Source organism: Ochotona curzoniae, unplaced genomic scaffold (genome assembly GCF_017591425.1).
Source record: "Ochotona curzoniae isolate NIBS_2020 unplaced genomic scaffold, NIBS_Ocur_1.0 scaffold_4701, whole genome shotgun sequence".
Classification (NCBI taxonomy): domain Eukaryota; kingdom Metazoa; phylum Chordata; class Mammalia; order Lagomorpha; family Ochotonidae; genus Ochotona; species Ochotona curzoniae.
The window spans coordinates 61,882,311-61,907,800 of NW_024467122.1; positions in this window are offsets into that span (position 1 = coordinate 61,882,311).

Below are 25,490 nucleotides of genomic sequence, written 5' to 3' on the forward strand. Positions count from 1 at the left end.
AGCCTAGTAGCTAAAGTCTTCACCTTGCATGAATTAGCATCCCATATGGGCACCAGTTCATGTCCCACCTGCTCAACTTCCCATCCAGCTCCCTGCTTGTGGCCTGGGAAAGCAGTAGAGGACGGTCTAGAGCCTTGGGACCCTGTACTCACATGTGGGACCCATAAAAAGCTTTTGGCTTTGGATCAGCTCAGCGCTGGCATTTGAAACCACTTGGGGAGTAGGCCAGCAAATAGAAGATTTTTCTCTCTGTATCTCCTTCTTTCTGCAAGTCTGACTTTCCAGTAAAAACAAATAAATCTTTAAAATAAACAATTTTATCATTCAATAATAAACCAAATAATCTGCTTAATTATCAGTAATAAAATTGGTCCATGATGTGTGGATTACTCAAGAATTGGAATGCTTAATACTAACACATAAACAACAAATTACTGATACACAAAACAATACAGATGATCCTGCAGATACAATGTTCAGCCGACAAAGACACAAAAGAATTCATAGTGTACCACTGCACCAGCCACACTGGAAAAGTTTATTAGATGACAAGGCAGTGGGAGGAGTACCCATTTGGATCATATGTCTCTGGAGTGAAGAGTAATCAGCCACAAACTGAACATTTCTCATTTTACCTAATAAATCGTAGACAACAGATAAGAAAAAATTATTTCTTAATAACTGAATGATGTTTTAGGACAAATCTGAAGAGTACTTGTGAGACTGCCAAAATATTCAGCATTTAGCAAGGTGAGATCAGAATGTCTTGAGTCCAATAAAAATTGTCAGAGATGCAAGACAACAGGAAAAAATAAAAACCATTGGCTGCTAAGGAGGAGCAAATTAAACTAATTGAAGCCAGCTCAAAGCTGAAATAGATGAAATAATCGGTAGTAGAGATTTTAAAAGTTATTATAACAGTAGTCTGTATGTTCAAAAAATTAGAGACATGGAAGATGTACTAAGAAATCAACTAAACCTTTCAGAGTTTAAAACTAAATGAAGTGAAAAATACACAGTACAATAGTAATAGAAAATTTGACACTGCAGAAGAAAAGATTAGTGAGTGTGAATATATAACAATAGAGATATCAAAATAAAACATAAAGAGAAAATATCATTTTAAAGATGAACAAAACAATAAATTATTTTCAAGGGCCGAAATGTGTGAAACAGGAGTCCTCTAAGAGAGGAAACAGAAAGTGACCAAAAAGAAAGTATTTGAAGCAACAAAACCTAAATACTTTTGTAGTTGATGAAAATTATAACCTTACATATTCAAGAAGTTTAACCAGTTCCAAACTTAAGAAACAGGAGAAAAACTACACAAAAACACATCACAACCAAATTCCTCCAAACCAGTGATAAAGAGAAAAATGTAAAAAGTAGCCAGAGGGAAAAAAGACATAATAATGATAAAGGAACACAGATAAGAATAACAACAGGTTTCTTATCAGGGATAGGCCAATAAAACAGATTGTGAAGCAATGCTGTAAAATACTGAAAAAAAAAAAAAAAAAAACCGGTCAACCTACAATTCTCTACAAAGAGTGTTTTTAAAAAAAAGAGTAGAAAAGGTGAAATAAAGACCTGTTTTTAAGCATGAAAAAGCTGACTCATTTCTCCTGAGTAAACCTGCTCTACAGTAAATGCTCCTCCAGGGAAGGCATTTAGCATAACAATTAAAATGTTACTTGGGATACTACCATAATAGTGCCAGGATTTTAATCCTGGTTCTAATTCCCATTCTTGCTTCCTACTGAAGTACATCTTGAAGTAGGTGGTGGCTTGAGTGGTTGGGTCCCTGCCACCTGCACCAACAACCCAGACTCAATTCCTGGCTCTTGACTTTTGCCTGAGCATTTGAGAAATGAACCACAGATGGAAGATCTCTCTTTCTCCCTCTGTCATCATTCAAATAAAATACAGAAATTTAAAAAAAATTAAAAGAAACACTTATCCTTAAATTAGAAGGAAAATTATAGCAGATAAAAATATAGGGCCACAAACAGGAATGTTGAGCACTGGAAATCATAACTCCCAGGGCAAAATACAAATTTTAAGTTTAAGTAACTTTTTAAAAAATATTTATTTTTATTGGGAAGTTGGATTTACAGAGAGACGAGGCTACAGAAAGATCTTCCATCCACTATTTCACTCCCCAAGCTGCCGCAATGGCCAGAGCTGAACTGATCCAAAGCCAGGAGCTTCTTCTGGGTCTCCCCCGCAGGTGCAGGGTTCCAAGGCTTTGTACCATCTTCAACTGCTTTCCCAGGCCATGAGCAGGATGCTGGATGGGAAGTGGAGCAGCAGAGATTAGAACTGGCGCCTAAATGGGATCCCAGTGCATGCAAGGTGAGGACTTTAGCCACTAGGCAACTGCATTGAGCCCCTCATTTCTGTTGTAATTTTAGACTGAAAAGAGTGCTGGTGTTGGAGACAGAAAGACTTGGTCACAGATCCCTGCTTGGCTGCTTGCCAGTGGTGTAATCTTGATCAAGAACCTGACTCTCCACACTACACTGACTTCACGCTATCCCTATTGTATACTGCCTATAATTCTGACACTATATTAACCATCGTTTGACCTGTTGGGGTTGGGGGTCAGTTCATGCGCCTCTCTCCTCCTCCAACGGTTAACAAAGACCACAAAGTTTCTTGACCATAGTTTTATTACAAATACTTATTAAAATAATATCTTATGATAAACAAAAGCAAAGGAGATTGGCAATAGTAAGGGGTAGCAATGGCATAGCTTTACCAGTGATTTTAAAAAGAGTACTGCAAGGAGGATCTAAATGTCCCCTCTACACGTTTTCACATCTCATTCCACGTCTTCCCTATCTGCTAGCTTGATTTCCTGACTATCTTTCAATATTGTAAAGCTATTTAAGAACTAGAACCATATTTTTTTCAATCCACAAAAAGTAGTATAGTAAAACCTTCAATAGATGACTCCTGATGTGAACTGAATGGTAATTCTAACAAGGAAGAGATCATATCATGCAGAATATTCATTTCAAGAGGTCAAGTTACAGAGAGAAGGACAGACAGAGAGGAAGATCTTCCGCCCGATGATTCACTCCCCAAATGACTGCAGTGGCTGGTGCTACACCGATCCGAAGCCGGGAACCAGATCTTCTTCCAGGTCTCCCACGCAGGTGCAGGGTCCCAAGGCTTTGGGCCGTCCTCTGCTGCTTTCCCAGGCCACAGGCAGGGAGCTGGATGGGCAGCGGGGCTACCAGTATTAGAACCGGTGTCCATATGGGATCCTGGCGCGTTCAAAGCAAGGACTTTAGCTGCTAGGCCATGCCACCAGGCCCCAAGTTACAGTTTCAATTTATTTTCATTTGATTCCTCTGTAAGTAGGGAAGTTCTAGACCAGAGACTGAAGAAAGCACATCGTAAAACATGGTTCAGTCCATCTGAGCCTTTGTAAATTTAGCAGTGTGTTGAATTTTAGTGTACCTGGTTCATACATTCCTAATGCAAATACATCAAACTTTCAATTATTTGAATGTGAATTATCAAATTTCTAGATAAGCTAGGATTTTTTGCTGCTTCTACTCCTTGCTACAAATACCTTTGAGTGGCTGCTTCCTTGGGCATGAATGGTGGCAGGATTAACATCCGGGTTACTTACATAACAGTGAGGAACTCAAGGAAATCCAGTACCACCTGTATGTAGTTCTGTTGCTGGTCTTAAATTGTATTGAAATAAAGCTGTCACATTATTCAAAAGTCAGAAGCTATTTCTTGAAGTACTTCATCAGAGAAAATCTTAACTCATATGAGCCAATGAACTAACTAAATGAAACGTTTTGTTTACAAAAATGGAGGGTGTTACATTGATTTAAATCACTGGCAGTGTCCACAAACACGTTCTAGAAGGCAGATGTGACGTCACTGAGAGATTTGGTCAGTCTTCCTTTTTCTAGCTTACCTGGGCCTTCATTTAATGGCAGCAAGTCTATTATTAGCTCCTATTATCTGGGAGGTCAAGAAATTGAAGGTTGATCTATTCTCTAGAAATATATATATAATTTATATAAAATATAAATCTTTTGCTTTGATAAGAATAATCTCATGAAAGAAAATAAATTTTTTATAGATTATAAGCATTTTCAATGATGGATTCAATCCATTCTTTATTTCTCATTTGCTTAGGAGGTAGAGAGAGAGAGAAAGTAAGGTAAATAGACAGACAACCAGGACAAAATCAAATGGAAGCCAGGAGCCTGGGGAGTCAATCCAGGCCTCCCACGTGGGTAGCAACGACCGGTATCCTTGTGATCTCAGTGCCGCCTCCCAGGGTCGTCCCGGTGGAAAGTTACACTTGCAAGTGGAGCAGGCCCTTCAATGCAGGCACACAGAAATGAAATGTAGGTATCCCTGCTGGCACCTTAACCACTGAGCTAAATACTCACCCCACATTCCCTGCATTTTCCTCTGACTGGTAATACTGCATTTTGATGTGTATTAGATGTATAAGCTATTATGCATCCAAATACATTCTTCTAGTTGAATTTCACTTGTATAGGGGAATCATTGAGCAAAGCGTTAATGTGTACATGGCACCTGGTGAGCATAGATCTGCATTTGATGAAAACAGTGAAGAGTTAAGGAAAGAAAGAAATCAGATTGATTACGTCAGGCTTCAGAGGCGCCTTGTACTGCAGCACGGCTCATCCACTGCACAGTTTCAGGAAATGCGGTCCCTCTGACTGCAAGCGAGCTGACACTCCCTGGAGTTGTGCAGTATGGCAAATCTTGGTGTGCTTCCTTTCTTTGTGCTTTAAACAATTTTGGTTTATAAAAAAGATTACCATGTGACCACTGCTCCAGACCACACGTGTTAAGCTCTTAGGATGTTTGCATGTGACTTGCTCCCCCCAAGAGGATATAGGAAGGAGAAAAAGAAAGTAGGAGGAGGGGAGAAGTTCTCTGTACACGGACATTCATAAATTAACTCAACTAAAACTTTTTGAAGTTTTCCTTTGTGCCAGATGTGGCTAATAATGCATTGTTCATCATCCTCTGCCAAGTAGTTACTGCCACTTGAATGACGATTGCAAAGTCTGCCCCTTTAAATCTTTATTTGTTGTAGCTGAAATAAATATGTTTAGAGGGGAAAAGTAATATCTTAGGAAGATCTTTTGTCTTCAATCATAAAATCAGAGTTAAAAATGAATAAAAGGACCTGGCGCGGTTTCACTTCCCATCCAGCTCCCTGCTTGTGGCCTGGGAAAGCAGTTGAGGACCGCCCAAAGCCAGGACCCTGCATCTACATGTGAGACCAGAGGAAGCTCTGGGCTCCTGGCTGCTGCTTCAGACCAGCTCATCTCCAGCCATTGTGGCCACTTGGGAATGAACCAGAGGATGGAAGATCTTTCTCTATCTCTTCTCTCTGTAAATCTGATAAAAATAAGTACTCTTTTTAAAAAAGAATAAAAAAGAAGTGTCAAATATTGTTCTTACAAAATAATACTTCTCAACATAAGTCGTCAAATTAAAGTGTAAAATGCCTAGTATTACATTTTCATTTAGCCCAAATGCTAAAGAGTGAAAGAATAATTCTTAACCAACTAACACTTTGTAAAAAAAATTCTAGCCTTTAGAATGAATAAATGGAAATTGTAGGAAATGAGGAGACATCACAGGAGCACTGACTTTTTAATAAGGAACTGTAAATAAACATAAGGAGAAGCAATCAAAAGATCTTCAACAAACAAAGGAAATGGGGGCGGAAGGGACACAGCTAATACACAGTCCAGAAGGCCTGAAATGCTCTTTAGTGACTCATCAACCTTTTGTTTTCTGATTGAGTTGTTATTTCATAATATCTGAAAATATCAGAATTTCTGCAATCCAGTTTGTATACAGGATTGGATTCACATTGAAATGATGTCAGATTTTTAGTTTAAAAAAACCAAATTGTGGTTTCCAATCCGTAAGAAATTTAAACCGTTATCTTTGTGTAGTTGCTCCCACTGCCTACCCCAGTGCTGTAGCTTTAATATCAATGATGTGAGCAAATGAAGTAGTTAGAACTGTAAGGAACCTTGTAAAGACAAAGATAAAATATCCTTTGCCCCGTGGCCACTATGAAAGCTCCAGCCTGCAGGCTGCTCAACACTGGTGTCCTCCTAGATTATCAACCCCCTACCCCATCCCCTGAGCACCATCAGAGCGGAGGTCTTCATTTATACGCAAATGTCAGGAATGGGAGAAACAAAACCATTTTTAACATGATCTGCTGTGTACATTGTTTTGTAAAATACCCAATCCAAAGGAGGTAACCTGTCAAGATCAAGAAGTGTTACTTGGTTGAAATGGTTGGGATGCAGACCTGACCACCCACTCACCAGCTGGAGGAAATGAATTGAGATTAAGTTGGTCATTTGTCCCAGGACAAAGTACAACTAACAAATATTTTATCCTAATTTTCAGCCCTGCTCTATTCCAGTGAATTCCATCAATTCAAGCCCAGGCATGCTGTTTATTCTCTCCAGGACAATAAGCTTAACGCAATAGGTTTATTTATTTAAGTCATCTGGTGAATTCTTTTAAATTATGCTTTGTTTCTCATACTGCTGGCATTTTGCATTCATGTGAGCTTCCGCTGCAGCTGCTTGATTAGAAAAGGAAAGGAGGATCTTGCAGAACAGTGAGAAGAGAATACATTTTCAAACTTTCCTTTCTTTCCCCTAAAATTAGCACCTGGCATATGGAATATTCAGCAGGTGGCTCAGCAGTTACAGGTTAAGTGTTTTTCATATTGCTACTGAGATGCATGACATTTTGACTTACAAAGAAGCAGGATTTGGGGAGCTATCACTGGTGTGTGTGTGTGTGTGTGTGTGTGTGTGTGTGTGTGGCAGCCTAGACATGTGTACACAAGTTCACATGTGCTCCTGTATGCGCGTTTACTCAGGAACATGTTGAGAATCCATTGGAGTCTCTTGGAAAAGAGTATATAAGAGACAGAAGTTTGTAACAGACAAATGTGTACAGTTAATAAAACTTAATATAAACAAGGGAATCTGCTTGCATTTCACATGATTGATTTTGAATCAATAATCCAAATCCTAGTGCTACAGAATAGGAAATTGCTTTGTAACGTAGCTCTAAGAATTATATTTCATAATAAAATAGGCATATTCTCTGAATTTTTTTTAAAAAGATTTATTTGCTTATTTGAAAGGCAGAAGTACACAGAGTGGGGAAGAGAGAGAGAACTGATCTTCCATCTGCTGGTTCAGTTCCTAAATAGGCTCAATAGTCAGGGCTGGCCCAGACCCAAATCGGGAACCCAGGATCTTCTTCGAGGTCTCTCACCTGTGTCCAGGGGCCTAACCATTTAGTACACCCTCCTCTGCGTCCCAGGCATGTTAGCAGGGCACTGGATCAGAAGTGGAGCAGCTGGGACTTGAACCTTCACCCATATGTGATGCCTGCGTTGCAAGCAGTGGCCTTAGCCACTACACAACACCAGCCCCTTTGAATATTATTTGAAGATCACAACTTCAGGTTCACTTAAATGATTTTCACAATTATGTGAGAATTAGCTGTTGAATCAGGATCCTAAATTTATGAAAGTACATGATATGTATTGAGTGCTATTCTACATGATGGATTTACAGAAAAGTGGAATTTCAGCTGTGAATGTATTTAGAACATAATAAACTCTCTTTAGTTCTGGGCAGTGAGAGAGCAGACAGTTCCAGATAATCCAAAGGCCTGTAGCTTGGTAAGGTGACTCACTAGTGATCCCCGAAAAAAAAGAACATAGCTACCTACATAAGGAGAATTCTACTCACTTTCTGTTCTTTTCTTTTCGTTTCTTTTTTAAGATTTCTTTTTATTGGAAAATCAGATATACAGAGAGGAGGAGAGACAGAAAGGAAGATCTTCTGTCCAGTGGTTCACTCCCCAAGTGACCGCAACGCTAAAGCTGAGCCAACCTGAAGCCAGGAGACTCTTCCGGGTCTCCCATGCGGGTGCAGGGTTCCAAAGCTTTGGGCCATCCTCGACTGCTTTCCCAGGCCACAGGTAGGGAGCTGGATGGGAGGCAGGGCTGCAAGTATTAGAACTGCTATGCCCTACTCATTTTCTTATGTAACTGACTTCAGTAGTACAAAAGATAACAATATGCCTGCTAAAACCCCATTTTTCTGTCTTCATTGCATAATTTTTTTTTAAAGATTTACTTAAGCAGTTTATTTGAAAGGCAGAGTTACAGAGAGAACAGGGGAAAACAAAGATCCTACATGTGCTGGTTCACTCCCCAAATGATTGTAACCGCCAGAGCTGAGCCAGTCCAAAGCCAGGAGCCAGGAGCCAGGAGCCAGGAGCTTCCCATCTCCCACATGGATGCAGCGGCCCAAGCCCTTGGCCCATCTCTTCATTGCCCCCCGAGGCACATTAGCTAGAAGCTGTACTAGAAGTGGTGTAGCCATGGCTAAAACCAAGCCTACTAGAGAGGCCAGCACCAGCACCTTGGTGGTCGCAGAAATGTTTAAGTAGACATTTGGGCCAGGCGTGTTAGCCTAGCGGCTGTAGTCCTCACCTTGCATGTGCTGGGATCCTATATGGGCGCCAGTTTGTACCGTAGTACCCCCGCTTCCCATCCAGCTCCCTGTTTGTGGCCTGGGGAAGGAGTAAAGGATGACCAAAGGCTTGGGACCCCGCATCCACGTTGAAGACCCGGAAGAAGCTCCTGGCTCCTAGCTTCGGATCTGCACAGCTCCAGCTGTTGCAGCTGCTTGGAAGTGAATCAGTAGATGGAAGATGTCCCTCTTTGTCTCTCCTCCTTTCTGTATATCTGACTTTCCAATAAAAATTTTTAAAAATATTTTTTTTTTAAAAAAAAGAAGACATTGGCAGGTGTCTTTGAGTGGAGCACTCAAGAAAGCTCTAATGCTCATTGAGGAGCTGGTGCTGTCCGCGCAGAAGATGTCAAGTGAGAGAGACCAGGGAGCAAATGCCTAGTATACTTTTCATCTCATGTCAGTGTGTCTTCATGGCTATGGTAAGGACATGCTGTTTATCATTTCTGAATCTTTAACTTGCCCTCTCTCGGGGGCAGGGACTGTAAGCAATGCCGAACTGTCCAAATGAGCATTCGGGCTTCTTCCACATCTCCTGTACAGATGTGGGATCGCAAGACTTTGGGACGTTCTTCACTGCTTTCCCAGGCCACAGGCAGAGAGAGCTGGATGGGAAGCAGAGCAGCAGGACACAAACCAGCACTCATAGGAGTGGTATGCTGGTGCTTGCAGGCAGAAGAATAGCCAGCTAAGCCATTGCACCAGCCCGGGAAATCACTTTCATAAAAAATCTTTTATTTATTTATATTTTAAATTGGAAAGTCAGATATGCAGAGAGGAGGAGAGACAGAGGGGAAGATCTTCTGTCTGTTCATTTAATCCCCAAGCAGTTGCAACAGCTGGAGCTGAGCCAATCCGAAGGCAGGAGCCAGGAGCCTTTTCTGGGTCTCCCATGTGGGTGCAGGGTCCCAGAGCTTTGGACTGTCCTCGACTGCTTTTCCAGGCTACAAGCAGGGAGCTGGAAGGGAAACAGGGCCATTGGGATTAGAACCAGTGACTATATGGGATCCTGACACATGCAAGGTGGGATTTTAGCTGCTAGGCTACCACACCTGGCCTGAGATGACTTTTTTATGCCCTGGTTAATTGCCAGAGACTTTGAATCTGCTTGCAATTTTGTATCATTTGCACACTGGTTTCCTTTGAGCATATATAGAGTCTCTGAAATCATGGCACTGCCAAGCTTCCCACTGTCAGCTATGTTTTTGGTTTGAACTTTACCTACAGCAGTATCATTTTTGAGTTATTTGCTGCACATTTACATCTGTTAACCAAGTCTCTCCTTCAATTACTCATTGTTGTAAAACATCATGTGAATCCATGGCAGCATGATTACCCAGCCACGCACTTTTGCCATCCCTGTGTAAACGGCATAGTAGATGCAGAGTGACCAATCACTGACAGACTGTCAGAAGTGACATGACTGGTCAGCGATTGCGGTGAGCATCCCTTACTTATGCTGCTGTTTGGTTTTGAAGAACTAGCAACAGAGTTTGTATTTTATGCCATTCCTGAATAGAATTGAAACAGACTAGCTGAAATGTGAAACGTGATGTTATTTAACTGAACCATGGTAACTGAAAATTATGCATGTCAGAACTGTGCAACATGAGGCCTGTCAAAATATAATCCTCACGCAGGATTTGTGAGTAAAATCTGGCTCTGTCCCTGAGCCATTCAGGCTCTCCCTTCCATACTTCCTGTTTCTCTACACCTTTAGCCATTTCCTTCTGTACGCGTTACTTCATGGCAGTGATAAGAGGAGCAGGCAATGCAGCTTAATCAGTTGATTTTGCCACTCAGATTTGATTAAGTCTACTGATGGAAGTGATAGGTTTTCAGTCATATTTTCCATATTCTTTTTACTTGACCGTTGACATGGGCATTGTTTTAACAGCAGTATGTTATGAAGGACTTTTATTCTGGACCCAGTGCAATAGCCCAGTGGCTAAAGTCCTTGCCTTGTATGCACCAGTTTGTATCCTGGGTGCTCCAGTTCCCTTCCAACTCCCTATCTGTGGCCTGGGAAAGCAGTGGAAGATGATACAAAGCCTTGGGACCCTACAACCATGTAGGAGATCTGGAAGAAGTTTCTGGCTCCTGGCTTTGGATTGGCTCAGCTCCAGCCGTTGTAGCTGCTTGGGGAGAAAAATGAACAGATGGAAGATCTTTCTCTCTGTATATCTGACTTTCCAATAAAAATAATAAATAAATAAATAACTTTTATCCTAATAAATTCTATATTACAAACCTTCTGCTAATGAAATCATTTTATTCTTTTTTTTTAAAAAAAAAAATGTGTGTTAAGCAATGTATTTGAAGTGTATTATAGCCAGAGTAAAAGTGGTAGCAGTCAGAGATTCTTACATTTTAGATGATTGTCATGGAGCTGAGATGTGAGGCAGTAAGAATAAAGCCTACTATATTATTTTAGGCAGTTGATAATGATGAGATTATAGAAGAAAAATACTATATTCAATTGGCTCTTTTATACAAAGATTAGGAGTTGGTGTTGCAGCACAGCAAGGTAGATCACCATTCAAGATCCCCAATTAGAGTGCGTGGGATTGAGTTCCAGCTCCTCTGCTTCAGATCCAGCTTCCTGCAAATGCACATCCTAGGAGGTGATGATGATGGCCCAAGTCCTCAGGCTCCCCCCCTGCATGGTGTGTGTGCCTCTGGCTTCAGTCCTCACTACTGCAGGCATCTGGGAACTCACGGAAAAGACAGAAAAATTCTCTCTCTTTCCCTGTTTCTGCGATTTAAATAAAATTAAAATGTTACATACATAAGAGTTTGTTTTGTGGTATGGAAGGTTAAACCAGGACCTTCGACATCACCATTCCACATGGGTTCCAGTTTGTCCTGGCTACCCTGCATCTGATCCAGTTCCCAGTGAATGCACCTGGGAAGCACCCATGGTAGAAACTCAGAAAGCTCTGGGTATCTGGCTTCAACCTGGCCCAGCCTCAGCCCTTGCAGCCATCTGGGAAGTGAATCGGTGGATGGAAAAATCTGTCTTTCTTTTTCCATTTCCCTATGTAACAATGTCTTTCAAATAAATGAATAGATGTTTCTGAAAAATTAAATACATTTATAAATGATTAGTAACCTTGTTAAGATGAATGAGTGATGTGCAGTATATGTTCTACATGTATATACTGTAAATATGGGCCCTAAGAAAGGCACACTATTGCCTATTCAGCATTCTGACCAGATGTGTACAACTAATCATGAGAAAACATTGGAAAATCCAAAATAATAAAACATTCTATGTGAAATAAATTTTCTCCAAAAACTGTCAATGTCAGAAGTATTAGATTTTTTAATATATCTCAATTTGGGGATCCTTTATTTCTAAGATTTTCAATTATACCAAAGGACAATTTTGAACATTTCCATATTTGTAGAAACTTGTATTGCATTTAATCAAATATTTTCCTGAGTATTTATACTCTTTTGGGCACGGTCTTTGCCTGGGTTATCTACAGTCTGAGCAAATTTGAGAAATATTGGGAGACACATCTGAGGACACTGATCCCTTAGGTCCCTGGAAGTATGACCTTAGAAGGTAATTCTTGCAAGAGAGTTGTTTATAAAATTCTGAGTTGGGCTGAGCCACTTTCTGCTTTCATGTTGTCCTTCCTTCATTTGCATTTCACCATTGCTACCCTCTAGCCTCATCCAGACAGGTAAAGCAGTGGGATTTGCGTTATCTTGAATTATGAACTTCCACATGTCGTGAACCAAAATAAACTTCCTTCCTCAATAAGTAGCTTGTCTTATATATTTCATTATAGTGACAAAAAAATCTGACTAACAAAGAGGTAAAATAAATGCAAGGGTGTATTTGTGAGCTGCTCACAGCTTCATGAAGAGATATGGAGATAATATTTCTGGGAAAACCATACCTATAAAATAGAGTTTGGGGAAAATGTAAGTTTTAATGCTTTATTCACCTTACTTACTACATTTATCTATTCGCTGGTTTCGCTGATCACCTGCTACCTCAAAAATCAGAATGCTACTGGGATTTTTAAAAATTCAATCAAGTAATTTGACAGGTGTATGGATGTCTCTACATTTTTGTGGAGTTTTTCTGTGAGGTATGTCCTTTTGATCTCAGATCATTACCCCACTCTGTAAACAAGAAGAACCAAGGCAGCAGTTGAGGACGAGGTTCTGCCTTTGTGTTAAAAAAAAACGTAAAGGGTCCTGGAGTCATGGCTTAATGGTTAAATCCTCACCTTGCAAGCACTTGGATCCCATATGGGCACCAGTTGGTGTCCGGTGCTTCACTTCCCATCCAGCTCCCTGCTTGTGGCCTGACAAAGCAGAGGAGGATGGCCCAAAGCCTTGGGGTGGTACACCTGTATGGTAGACCTGAAAGGAGCTCCTGGCTCCTAGCTCTTGACTTTGAATAAACTCAGGTCCGGTCGTACCCTGTACCTGTATGGTAGACCTGAAAGGAACTCCTGGCTCCTAGCTTTTGAGTTTGAATCAACTCAGGTCATGTAGACAGTAAACTAGAGGGTAGAAGACCTTTCCCTCTCTGTCTCTCCTTCTCTCTGTAAATCTGATTTGCCTTTCCAAGAAAAATAAATAAATCTTTTTTTTTTTTTTTTAAAGACTTAAGGGTCACCATCTTGCTTGGATGGTGGAGCTTGAGCTTACTTTGTAACAGTGCTACTTGCTTGATTTGTCCTAAGTTTTCATGATACTTTCTTTAAAAAACTCTTATAGACTTTTTTAGATCTAAGAAAAAAATTAAGCATCATCCCAAAGCCAAATACAAAAATGTACACATTAATTTTTAATTTTTTTTAATGCTATGATCTTATTTCACTTCACTGGTTTAAAAATGCCCAGCTCTAAGAAAATGATACCATCGTGAAAGAAATTGGAGTTTGCTACTTCTCTACCATCCTCCTTTTCCATGTTTCTTTTCTTAATTTGAATAAGCACAAGTGTTTTAAAAACTCATGCTTGTGTCTGGCACACTAGACTGGCGGCTGGAATCCTCACCAGGATCCCATATGGGCACTGGTTCTAATCCCAGTGGCCCTGCTTCCCATCCAGCTCTATGCCTGTGGCCTGGGAAAGCAGTGGAGGATGACCCAAAGCTTTGGGACGCTGCACATGTGAGAGAGATCCAGAAGAAGCTCTTGACTCCTGGCTTTGAATTGGCTCAGCTCTGGCTGTTGCGGCCACTTGGGAAGTGAATCAGAGGACAAAAGATCTTCCTCTCTGTCTCTCCTCCTCTTTGTATATCTGCCTTTCCAATAAAAATAAGTAAATCTTTTTTTTTTTAAGATTTATTTATTTATTTTATTGGAAAGGCGGATATACAGAGAGGAGAGACAGAGAGGAAGATCTTCCGTCCAATGATTCACTCCCCAAGTGAGCACAACGGCCGATACCATGCCCATCCGAAGCCAGGAGCCTCCTCTGGGTCTCCCACGTGGGTGCAGGGTCCCAAAGCTTTGAGCCGTCCTCGGCTGCTTTCCCAGGCCACAGGCAGGGAGCTGGAAGGGAAGAGGGGCCGCCGGGATTAGAACCGGCGCCCATATGGGATCCCGGGCGTGCAAGGCGAGGACCTTAACCACTTGCGCCACCGCGCCGGGCCCAAAAATAAGTAAATCTTTAAAAAAAAAAAAAAAACCTCAACCTCATGTTACTCCTTGTCCATAGCATGCCACTGATTATGACTTTTTTTTCTCAATAATCTGCCTGTTCTCAATCTTCTCTTAACCCTACCTTCCCATAGCACAGTCGTTAGGGACTTCTTTGCTTTATGGCTGGTGTGATCAACTAATCTGGACTGTCAGACCAGTTCTTTCAGTTATTAACACAGGAAATTATAAATTATTATAACTAGAAAGCATCCACTCAAGAGAGGCATTTTATTAATCTATGCGATCATCAAGCATTGGCATCGGCTGTAGTGTTTTGTCCATGCCCTTGTTGGATGTGGCCACAGAGACCCTGCTCTTTGCTTTTCTGACATCTTTTCACCTTTGCTGACAGAGACTGATTAATTTTATTTATTTAAAAAGGGATTATTTGGGCATGCACCATGGCTCAATAGGCTAATCTTCCCCCCTGCAAGCACCAGCATCCCATATGGATGCCAGTTCGTGTCCTGGCGACTCCACGTCCCATCCAGCTCTGCTTATGTCCTGGAAAAGCAGTTGAGGATGGTCCAGGTCCTTGTGGGGAATCTGGGAGGAAGTTCTTGACTCTGGCCAACAGATGGGCTGAGTTATTGCCCTCAAAGTCATTTGGAGATCTTTATCTTTGTCTCTTCTTCTCTCTGTAAATCTGCTTTTCTGATAAGAATAAATAAATCTTTTTTAAAAGACAGATTATCTGTATTTTAAAAATATATATATATATTTATTTATTTTTAAAGGAAAATCAGATTTATAGAGAAGAGACAGAGACAAAGATTTCCCATCCATTAAGTTACTCCCCAAGTGGCCACAATGGCCACAGCTGAGCTGTGAGCCAGGAGCTTCTTTCGGGTCTTCCATACGGGTGCAGGATCCCAAGGCTTTTGGTCCTCTTCGACTGCTTCCCCAGGCCACAAACAGAGAGCAGGATGGGAAATAGAGCAGGTATGACACAAATCAGTGCCCATATGGGATGCCTGCAGATGCAAGGTGAGGATGTTAACCACTAGGCTACTGTAACGGGCTTGGATTATTTATTTCAAATACAGAGAAGACACAGATGCAGAAAGAGAGGTAGATATCTTCCTTCACCTCCTCACTCCCCAGGTGCCCCCAACACTCAAGGCTGTGCCATGAACTCCATTCAGCTCTTCCCCATGGGAGGCAGACATCATCTGCTGCCTCTCACAATGTGCTTTATCAACATGTTGGAATTAGATTTGAAGCTTGGACTCAGTCCTGGGCACTCTAATATGGGATGCAGGTTTCCCAAGTGGTGGCTAACTCCCTTCACCACAACAACTGATCCTGGTATAGACGGTTTTAGACTTTTGGTTAATTGTATCAATGATGTTCTTAGAAGAAAATTTAACAGTGGGAAGAAAGACATGGAAATGAACAATTCTAAACTGAAATTCTAGCTCCAAAAATAGTTGATGAGTAATCTAAGAAATAAAGATGATAATAAATGTTATACCATGATGACATGTGAAAACAGTTAAGAAATCTTTACTTTGGTTTAAAAAAAATGGTTTTAACATTTAGAGATACAGAGAGAGATACACAGAGCTACTCCTTGCCACTGGTTCATTTCCCAAATACCTGTTGTAGCTGGGCTCAGGGTAAGAGCCAAAGCTGGGACCTAGAACTATAACCAGGTCCCCCATGCTGGGGTGGGGCAGGGACCTCATTCCTTTGGACCATCGCTGCTGCCTTCCAGGGTCTACAGTATAAAGGAAGCTGAAATTAGATGCCAGAGGCAGGCATCAGATCCAGACTGAGGGACATGGACATTGTAACTGCAATATTCACTGCTAGACACAACAGCTGCCATAGTTTGATACTGTCGAGCCATTTGACTCTAAGGTCACATGTCAGTGCCTTCTCTGCATCAGTTCTCTCACACAGGGAGCACCACACTAAGGGTAGTCCTTACAGAGCACTGGGAAGCGGTAGCAGCAGAAAGGTGGCTTCTTCCTCCACGCCTGGCAGCTGCATTTGCCTCTCCTAGTTCCTGTCGCCTTGTCTAGAAGCTTCAGTTGTGAAGCATCTAGAACAGGACTTTTGTCTCTGTTCCAGATGTGCCCTGGAGATACAAAACTTACGAGACAGTTGAGGCCAGTATTATGCATGATGTGCATGATGGATTAAGCCACTACGTGTGATGCACACATCTCTCCTGGAGCACCAGTTTGAGGTCCTGTTACTCTGCTTCCAATTCATCTCCTTGCTAGTACAGCGAAGGAAGCAGCAAAAGACAACCCAAGTACTTGTACCCCTTGTCACCCACAGGGGAGAGCCAGATGCAGTTCCTCATTCTTAGTTTCTCTTGGCAGAGCCCAGTAAAGTGTAGCCATTTGGGGAGTAAACCAGCAAATGGAAAATCTCCTTTTCATTTTGCCTTTCAAATAAAGAAAACGAAATTTAAAAAATTAAATATCGAGACACAATTCTTTCCAAAATGGACTAAATTTTCACCAGAATGACAAACATGCTAGTGCTGTTGCAGATGTTGCAGATGGTGTTATTTCATAGTTTTCCTGAAACCCTCATCCCTGGCTTCCATTCCCAGGAAAAAATAAAAGACTGATTGATGTCTATGAATGGGTATCGGGTCTGATGTTGTGGCATAAAGGGTAAAGCCACTGTCTGCAATGTCACATCCTATTGGGGCACTGATTCAAGTCCTACCAATGCTGCACCTAGGAAAGCAGCAGCAGATGGTCCTGCATTCACTTGCGAGGCCTGGAAGGAGCTCCTAGTTCCTGTTTTGCCTGGTCCAGCCTTGGCTATTATGGCCATCTTGGGGGTTAACCAGCAGTTGGAAAACCTCTCATTTTGTCTCTGTTTCTCTTTCTCTCTCTCTGTAACTCTGCCTGTCAAATAAGTAAAATAAATTTTTAAAAAATGAAAGGAAAAAAAAAGATGAATAAGGGCTGGTGCCGTGACATAGTGAGGTAAAGCTCCACCTTTGAAGGCTGACATTCCATTCTGGAGCCAATTCAAGTCCCAGCTGCATTTCCAATCCAGCTCCCTGTTTATGCCCAGGGAAAGCAGCAGAGAATGTTTTGAGTCCTTGGACACTGTACCCACATGGGAAATCAGGAAGAAGCTTCTAGCTCCTGGTTCCCAGCTTCAGATCAGCTCAGCTCTAGCCATTTGGGGAGTGAACCAGTAGATGGAAGATCTCTCTCTCTCTCTCTTGCTTTCTCTCTGTCCTCCTTCTCTCTGTGTAACTAACTTTCAAATAAAAACAGAATAAATTTAAAAAGCAAGTAAGCATTGCAATTTAAAAAAGGAAAACACAGCTGTTTTCTCAATACTATTATCTTATCTTATGGTTTATATTAGTGATATCGTTTATATCAGGACATGACTAGGTAACTTCCTTAAAGATGGAAAGCCAGATTATAATCCCATTACAGTGGCTGATTTCAGTTTCTGGAACACTCCAAGCTTTGGCTTTGTCAAAGTGCCGTTACTTCTGTCAGTACGAGACCTTCCACCTGCGACATTCTCCTCTTGGTTGATACGTGAGCCAGCCAATCCAGCCCACATTAGCAGTCAATGATATCATCATCTCCTCTCATAAGACTTGTTTGTTTCCTCTGTGGTAGTTAATACAATTTGTAGTCATCTCAGTTACTTGTCTTCATGTTGCCTTCTTCCCTAGGCTGCAGGCAAAGCCTGTCTCTCTGTTTACACCTGTACCCCCTTGCCTGGCAGAGCTGTGCGGTTTACATGCTTCATGAGTAAACATTTGTTCACTGACAAGATAAGTAATGGGGAAAAAAAGAAAATGAATGAGTGATAAGAAAGGAAAGGAATACCTAGGATCTCTCAAACAGGTTTAAGAATAAATTATAGGGCCCAGCACGTGGCCTAGTGGCTAAAGTCCTCGCCTTGAATGCCCTAGGATCCCATATGGGTGCTGGTTCTAATCCCGGCAGCTCCACTTCCCATCCAGCTCCCTGCTTATGACCTGGGAAAGCAGTCGAGGATGGCCCAAAGCCTTGGGACCCTGCACCCATGTGGGAGACCTGGAGGAAGTTCCTGGATCCTGGCTTTGGATTGGCATAGTATCGGCCATTGCACTCACTTGGGGAGTGAATCATCGGATGGAAGATCTTCCTCTCTGTCTCTCCTCCTCTCTGTATATCTGACTTTCCAATAAATAAATAAATCTTAAAAAAAAAAAAAAAGAATCAATTATAAGACTGCTCCTGAGAATAGATAAGACCCTTAACTTCTAGTACAAGAATTATAAAAATCATGTATTCCTTAAACTAAGACAAAACAATGGCTCCTACACATATTTTTAAATTGTTATCTGAACTTTTCATCATATGTTTAAGTAGATTCAAAAGATAAGTTTCATATATATATATATTTTAAAAGATTTATTTATTTTTATTACAAAGTCAGATATATATAGAGGAGGAGAGACAGAGAGGAAGATCTTCCATCTGATCATTCACTCCCCAAGTGACTTGCAGCAGCTGGAGCTGAGCCGATCTGAAGCCAGGAGCCTGGAGACTGCTCCAGGTCTCCCACATGGGTGCAGGGTCCCAAGGCTTTGGGCCATTCTCCACTGCTTTCCCAAGCCACAGGCATGGAGCTGGATGGGAAGCAAGGCCACCGGGATTAGAACCGGTGCCCATATGGGATCCCGGCACGTACAAGGAGAGGTCTTTAGCCGCCAGACCACCATGCCGGACCCTACATTTTAAACATCAACATTTAAATTAAAATATACAGTATGCTATAAATTTATCCAATGGAATCTAAATGCAATAGAGATTTAGTATCTATCACTGTTCATTTAAAAATGGAATAATTCATAATGAGAATGAGAATCTGGCAAGTCCTAGCTTGACGATGATGAAACATCTTCAATTAATACTTTAATTGTTAAGCATTTTTTGGTCTCTGTATGTCTCATGGAAGTATCTCAAGTCTTGCACAGTATCAAAGCTAATACGCAACAAACACCTCATTTGTTCATGCAATAAAGATGTCTTTGGCACTCATGTGTCAGGGACTTTTCTGGCATGAGGTAAATAAAGATGAGTAACTGCAGGACTCAATCAATGCCTCTTGAAAACAACAGATTGATAATTATCAACTTTGTGACACAGACACTCTGATTTTCTTTTCTCTTGACTTCCAAGTGCAGGCACAGTACACGTCTTATTAACCTTGTTATAAAAACGAGGATACCAAGTCCCAGGGATTAATTAACAGACTTGCTTAGGGTCATGCACTCTGTCACAAGTTTAGTGAGGATTCAGACCCTTCAGGTTCTTTCCTCAGCTGAGATGTTAGGGGAATTCATTCATATTGACTGGGGGTCATATTTCATTTAAATGCCCTCACTTCACTTCTGTTACATCTCTGACTCATATTTCAGGACCTGCAGTCTGAACTGGTTTACTTCCGTTCAGGCACTGTCAAGATAAATTAGACATCAAAGGTCCATGACACCATATGAAGCATAGCTGCCATTAATAGAAAATTGATTAACAGTTTTATATTTCAATACAGTATGGTAATTTTTTCTGAGAGCACTCTTTCTATTAAACATGAAAATGGAAACAACAATCTTGGGTGAACTTTGAGACATAGAATAAAAAATTACATTTGATTTTACTGCACATCCTCAGGCTAGAATAGTCAAGGGAAGATGGGCAACGGTGAATATTTTTATCTCCTTTCAAGGCATCTACAAGCCATCGTGCTGAATAAGATCTGACAGGCTCCTGACTATGAGCAGAGATAGGGTAACAATTCTGATGATACATAAACTTGCATCAGATACAGACTCCATTTTTGCTGTAATCATCCATCCATAGCCTACCTAGCCTGCTTAGCTGACAAGGCATGTTATTAATAAAGTGTATCACAGCGCAAGTGCATTGCCCTACATGGTGTTTATCTTGTTGGAAACTATAATTGTCTAACACAATGGCCTCAGTGCAAAGATGTGATATGTTACAAGCTATGTAAAGATCAAAGTAATTTATACTAATAATCATAGTTGTTTCGTGAAGGATTAAAACATGGGCGTAGAGTTAGGCACAGAGTGATAATGCTGCATTGAGCTGATGACTCGATCTTGCTTTTAAGTTTTATTTCTATTCTAGTTTCTGTGAGATAACCGTGAATTTCAAGCCAAGCCCTGTGGAAAGAAAGTTCCTCCATCCAAATGTGAGATCCCCTTTGGATTATTCCCCAATGTCTCCCCTTGTATATAGTACAGTACTTAGAAGAAAGTCAACATTTAATATTTGTTAAATGGCAGAGGGGGGGAAGGGATGAATGTGGATAGAGGAAAGAAATGGAACAATACCTCATGTTCCGGTCAAGTCATTATCAGAGCTCCTCCAGGATGTAGCTCAGAAAAACACAATGTGGCCCAATCTCTAGTGGATCAGGGACGAATGGGGAAGAAGAGGGTAAAGTGGAAGTAGCCCCCAGACATGTAGCTGAGGATACAACGTGGCACTCCCACGTGGATATCTGGAAAAAAAAGTCCTGGGGTTGAGTGTGCCCTTAGTTCTGTTTCCCGGCCCCTCCCCCGTATTATCAGCTGGATCTGTATGTCCTTTAAATCTGAATTCTCTTAGAACAATGGAGTGTCTTCAGCGCTCCTCTGATTCTCAGTGTTGGACTGCTATGAACAGTCGTCATGTGATTTAGCAGCCACTGTGAGACACTAGAACAAGAGCAAGGACCTAGGTGGGGTCAGTTCTTAAAAAGCAGCTGGGTCTCCTCTCCATTGAGTTAATCAAGAAAGAATATGAATAATGAAAGTACAATTTAGAGATAGTGAAAGGAATGGGATGCAGGAACATTTTGAGGTTAGAGGATACTGATTTTTCCTTTTTTTTTCTTTTTCTTGGCAAAATTGAATATTATTTGGAGTACACCCTCCCACATGCTCACAGAAGCTACAGTCATTCAGCACGGGGGTGGATTGTGAGGGTGTTGTTAGTCTTACAAGTTGTTAGCTCAGAAAGAGTATGTGACAAAGGTCTGCTTAATGGTGGTTTCCAGAAAGGACTGTCTACACGATGTGAGACAAAGTGGTGAATGGTGACGGGAGGTAGCATTCTTTCTAACATTTTTTGCCATAAATTCCGAAGACTTGGTGCAGCCACAAAGGGAGACAAAGGCAGAACAGAAAGAAGAAATCCATACAGGTCCCAGGCAACATTCTCAAGTACTGGTACTAGCTTCTCACAAACTTACTATTTAAAAAATAAATATATTCAAAAGGCAGAGTGACAAAGCAAGAAAGATCTTCTATTTGCAGTACCCACAACAGCTAGAACTGGTCCCAGCTGAAGGCAGAGCCCCAAATTCCATTTGATTCTCCCATACTAGGGGCCGAGACTCAGGTACTTGGGCCGTTACCTGCTGCCTGTCAGGGTGAATGTTAGCAGGAAGATGGATACAGAAGAAGGGACACATCAACTTTCCAATAAGGGGTATCCCAAGCAGCAAGCTTCACCTGTTGAGCTACAGCATTTCCTCCAAATTTCTTATAATAAAAAATTTCCTTGTTTTTCAAAAGCCACCTCTAGAAGGCTTTCTGTTGCTTACATTTTTGCTGACTGCTTGATCTTCCCCATTAAAGTCGGGTGAGAGTATATGTTATGAATATGCAAAGCAGGGTTCAAAAAGATTGACACAGGGTGGGTTGGCAAGTGTCCCAGCAGTTAGGATGCTAACTAGGACTCCAACATCCTGTTGGAGTTTCAGTCTGGATTCTGACTCTAGTTTCCTGAACCTAGAAGATCCTGTAGTAGCTTAAGTTCAGGTTGAGTCCCTGGCCCAGCCCTGGCTTTGGGGACGTTTGGAAAGTGGACTAGTGGATGTGACCTCTTCTCTCTGACTCTGTTTAGATAATTTGGCCTCGCACGATAGCCTAGCAGCTAAAGTCCTCGCTTTGCACGAGCTGGGATCCCATATGGGCACCGGTTTTAGTCCCAGCCGCCCTGCTTCCCGTCCAGCTCCCTGCTTGTGGCCTGGGAAAGCAGAGGAGGACAGCCCAAAGCCTTGGGACCCTGCACCCATGTGGGAGACTCAGAAGAAGTTCCTGGCTTTGTATCAGCCCAGATCCAGTCAGTGAATCAATCAGCAGACAGAAGATCTTCCTCTCAGTCTATCCTCCTCTCTGTATGTCTGTCTTTCCAATAAAAAAATTTTTTTAATTCAAAAAAAATTTGAAATAAACATTTTGACTTTTACTTACAGCTTCTTCCTTTCTACTTTCCCTCCCGTGTCCATTCGTAAAAACAGCTAAGAATTAGGGAGAAGAGACCCGGCTAAACAAGGATCTGTTTTTTCCAGTCTTTGCTCTGGCACCAACTCTGTTTAGCTTCTTTCGAATGCCTGGAGACTCCTCAGTCACTCCACTCTGGGGCTTTACCTCATCAGCACACAGATGCCTACATGCCCAGCCACAACTTAGATCCCCAACCACAGCAACATCGTGTGCTGGTATCTGGCACGGTTTTGGGGCTCTAGAGCAGAAACACCTTAGAGGGTGACCGTGGCCTGACCCTAGCGCTGGAACCAGCACAGGGGTGAGTGACAGGAGCGCATGCAGTTATCTGGCTTCACTGGATCAAAACTCTTACAAAGACCATGTCGCACCTAGCACAGGATCCTGCAGGTGCAAACAGCCTCCAGATACGTTGTGTTTAACTGAGACCGGAATGTAGGCAGGTCAAATGTCTTCCTTTCTTAGTTTCCTTCAGACTGCCTGCCAACAGCTTCCCTCCTTACCCCTCAAAAATCCACAAAAAACTCTCAGTATTTTCGTTTCTGTTTAATTTGCAAGGAAGAGACATGATATAAAAGAGGTGGTCACCATCCCAGAGGGCATCAGTGGCAGAGCCTGGCTGGTCCTGAAGTCTCTAGGGCCCCCAAAGGCTTTGTTCTGATGTCCCTGCATGTAATCATTTTGATGGCCGAGTCCCCTAGTTTTCTCACTCGACTGCTAATCAGGTATGTCAATCACACGCGGGAACACCAGGAGCCTAAGGGTCAGTCAGTTTCAGGAGAAAGTAACTCCAGGGTAAACAAGGTGCATTGCAAGTTCTCCCGACCGGTGCTCTGTTGTGCCCCCGACAGCCTGACAGGGTGAGCGACTGACAGTGCTGCTTCTCAGGACACATGGTCCATGTAGGAGAGCTCTGGTGCATAGCTCAAGCCAGGTGAGAAATCGGCCAGTTTCATGGTAAAACCCTGTAACCCAGAGTGCACTCTGGGGGTACTGAAAGAGCTTTCCTCCACTCACGCTCTCTGGAATGAGGGAAGTCCCCCTTTCCCTCTTCAAAGGCAAATCTCTGGTTCTGTTAGGACAGCCTGGACGACAGAGGACATTCATATCCTTCTATTTAGCCATCTTTCCCCATTTCACTTTCACTTTAGCAAACCGCAACAAGCGCTCACGCCAGAAGGCCCAAGGGAGACAGTCGCGTGCGGCACAAGGCTGGGAGACCAGGCGAGAGCGCGCGGGGCTCCAGAGACGGAATGTGCGTGTGCGGGCTGCCCTCGAGCGCAGCCCGCGGCTCTCCCCGGCCCGGGACGCGCGTGGGGACGAAGGCCTTGGCTCATCTGCTGCCTCTCGGTCCGGGACGACGTCTGCGCCGGGGCCGCGCCGCTTCGGGCCGCGGCGGAAGGACAAATAGTCCCGCCGCGGCCCCGCGCGCCCCTCCGCTCGCCCCGCCCGGGCTGCCGGGCCGAGGCGCGGGCGGCGGGAAGTGGGGCGGGCCCGTCGACCCCCGCGCCTACTCTTGGCAACCAGACCGGTGGATTGCGCTCCCTGGGGAAAAGTAATTGGATTCCGGCCTCCCTCCAGCCGGGATCAGCGGAAATTGGCAGCTGAGCCTGCAGCGTGGGAGGGGCGGGCGGGGAGCAGTGGGGGGAGAGGTCGTGGAGTGGCCGCCGAGGAGGGGAGTGGCGCTCGGGGTCGGGCCCCCGTCCCCTTGAACGCCTAGCCTGTGGCTCCTGTGCCTTGCAAGTGGTCATCGTCGCTGTGACATTCACCTGATGGGTGATGCCCAGAAGAGAAAAGGCGTACTTTGGCAACCTAGCGGCTTTGAGCTGCCCCCCAACCCCACTTCACCCCCTCTGGCTTTCTCGCCTAGCTCACTTGAAGCTGAGGTGGAGAAAGAACCCTGTCAGATCAGGAATTGGAGATGTCTCATTAAGGAAGTGACTCAGGAGAAAACCGCATTCTTACCAGAACCATCCAGGAAAGCATCTCCAATCTTTGTTTTTGGCAGTCGCAGGCTTCCCTAAATTCCCTCTTCCCTGAGGAGATGGATCCAGAAGTAGGAGCCTTAAGCAGTTTTTTGGCTGAAATGATAGGAATGTTCTAGGAATTTTAAGTGACTTTAAATCAGCCTTGTGATTTTTTTTTTTCTTTTTCCTCCCGTCCCATTTACTGCTTACACTGGTTAATTTGTCCTTCAGGCTTTTTTTTTTTTCAGGGGGGTGGGGAGCAGTTTGTATGTACCAGCTCCTCATGGAACCTCCTGACGCTGGTCCCGGAGCAGGAGATGGACAGCAAGCATATTCACAGCCAGATATATGTCACAGTGTCACATAGTGGTAAGAAAAAAAGCAGAGGAGGACACAGATGGGCATAGTATACTATTTTATATGCGTTGGTCTAGAAAGGTCTTTTGAGGGAGACATGTTTAAACAAGAGTCTGGATGAAATGAGGTAGAAGGTCTGAGGAGAGAAATTCACAGACAGAGAGGCAAAGTGCAGAGAATTTGGTGAGTTTAATTAGTCATAAGTGACCAATGTGAATGCCAGGCGGTAAATTAGAACAGTTGGAAATGATGTTGGGGATGGATTAATGTGTCCAGGGCCGCCTACACCATGGTCTGTGTGGGCTCGGCATTTGCTTTTGACATCCTGTGAAACGCCTCTGAGCTTTTCCTGCAATGAGATGTCCCAGCTGAGAATGGCTTCATCACACGCTAGGCCCGCTTCCTTCATGGATGCCACTGTTCCCTCCCCAGGACCTCTAAGAAGTATTGGCTTCTGTTTTGCCCCCTTCCGGTAGTACTCATGTAGCACCACCAGCTTCAAGAATCTTCTGTAGAGATCTTTATCTTAAAAAAAAAAAAAAAAACTTCATAGCATTTATTTGAGAACCAAAGAACTCTTTTCAAGATTTATCTT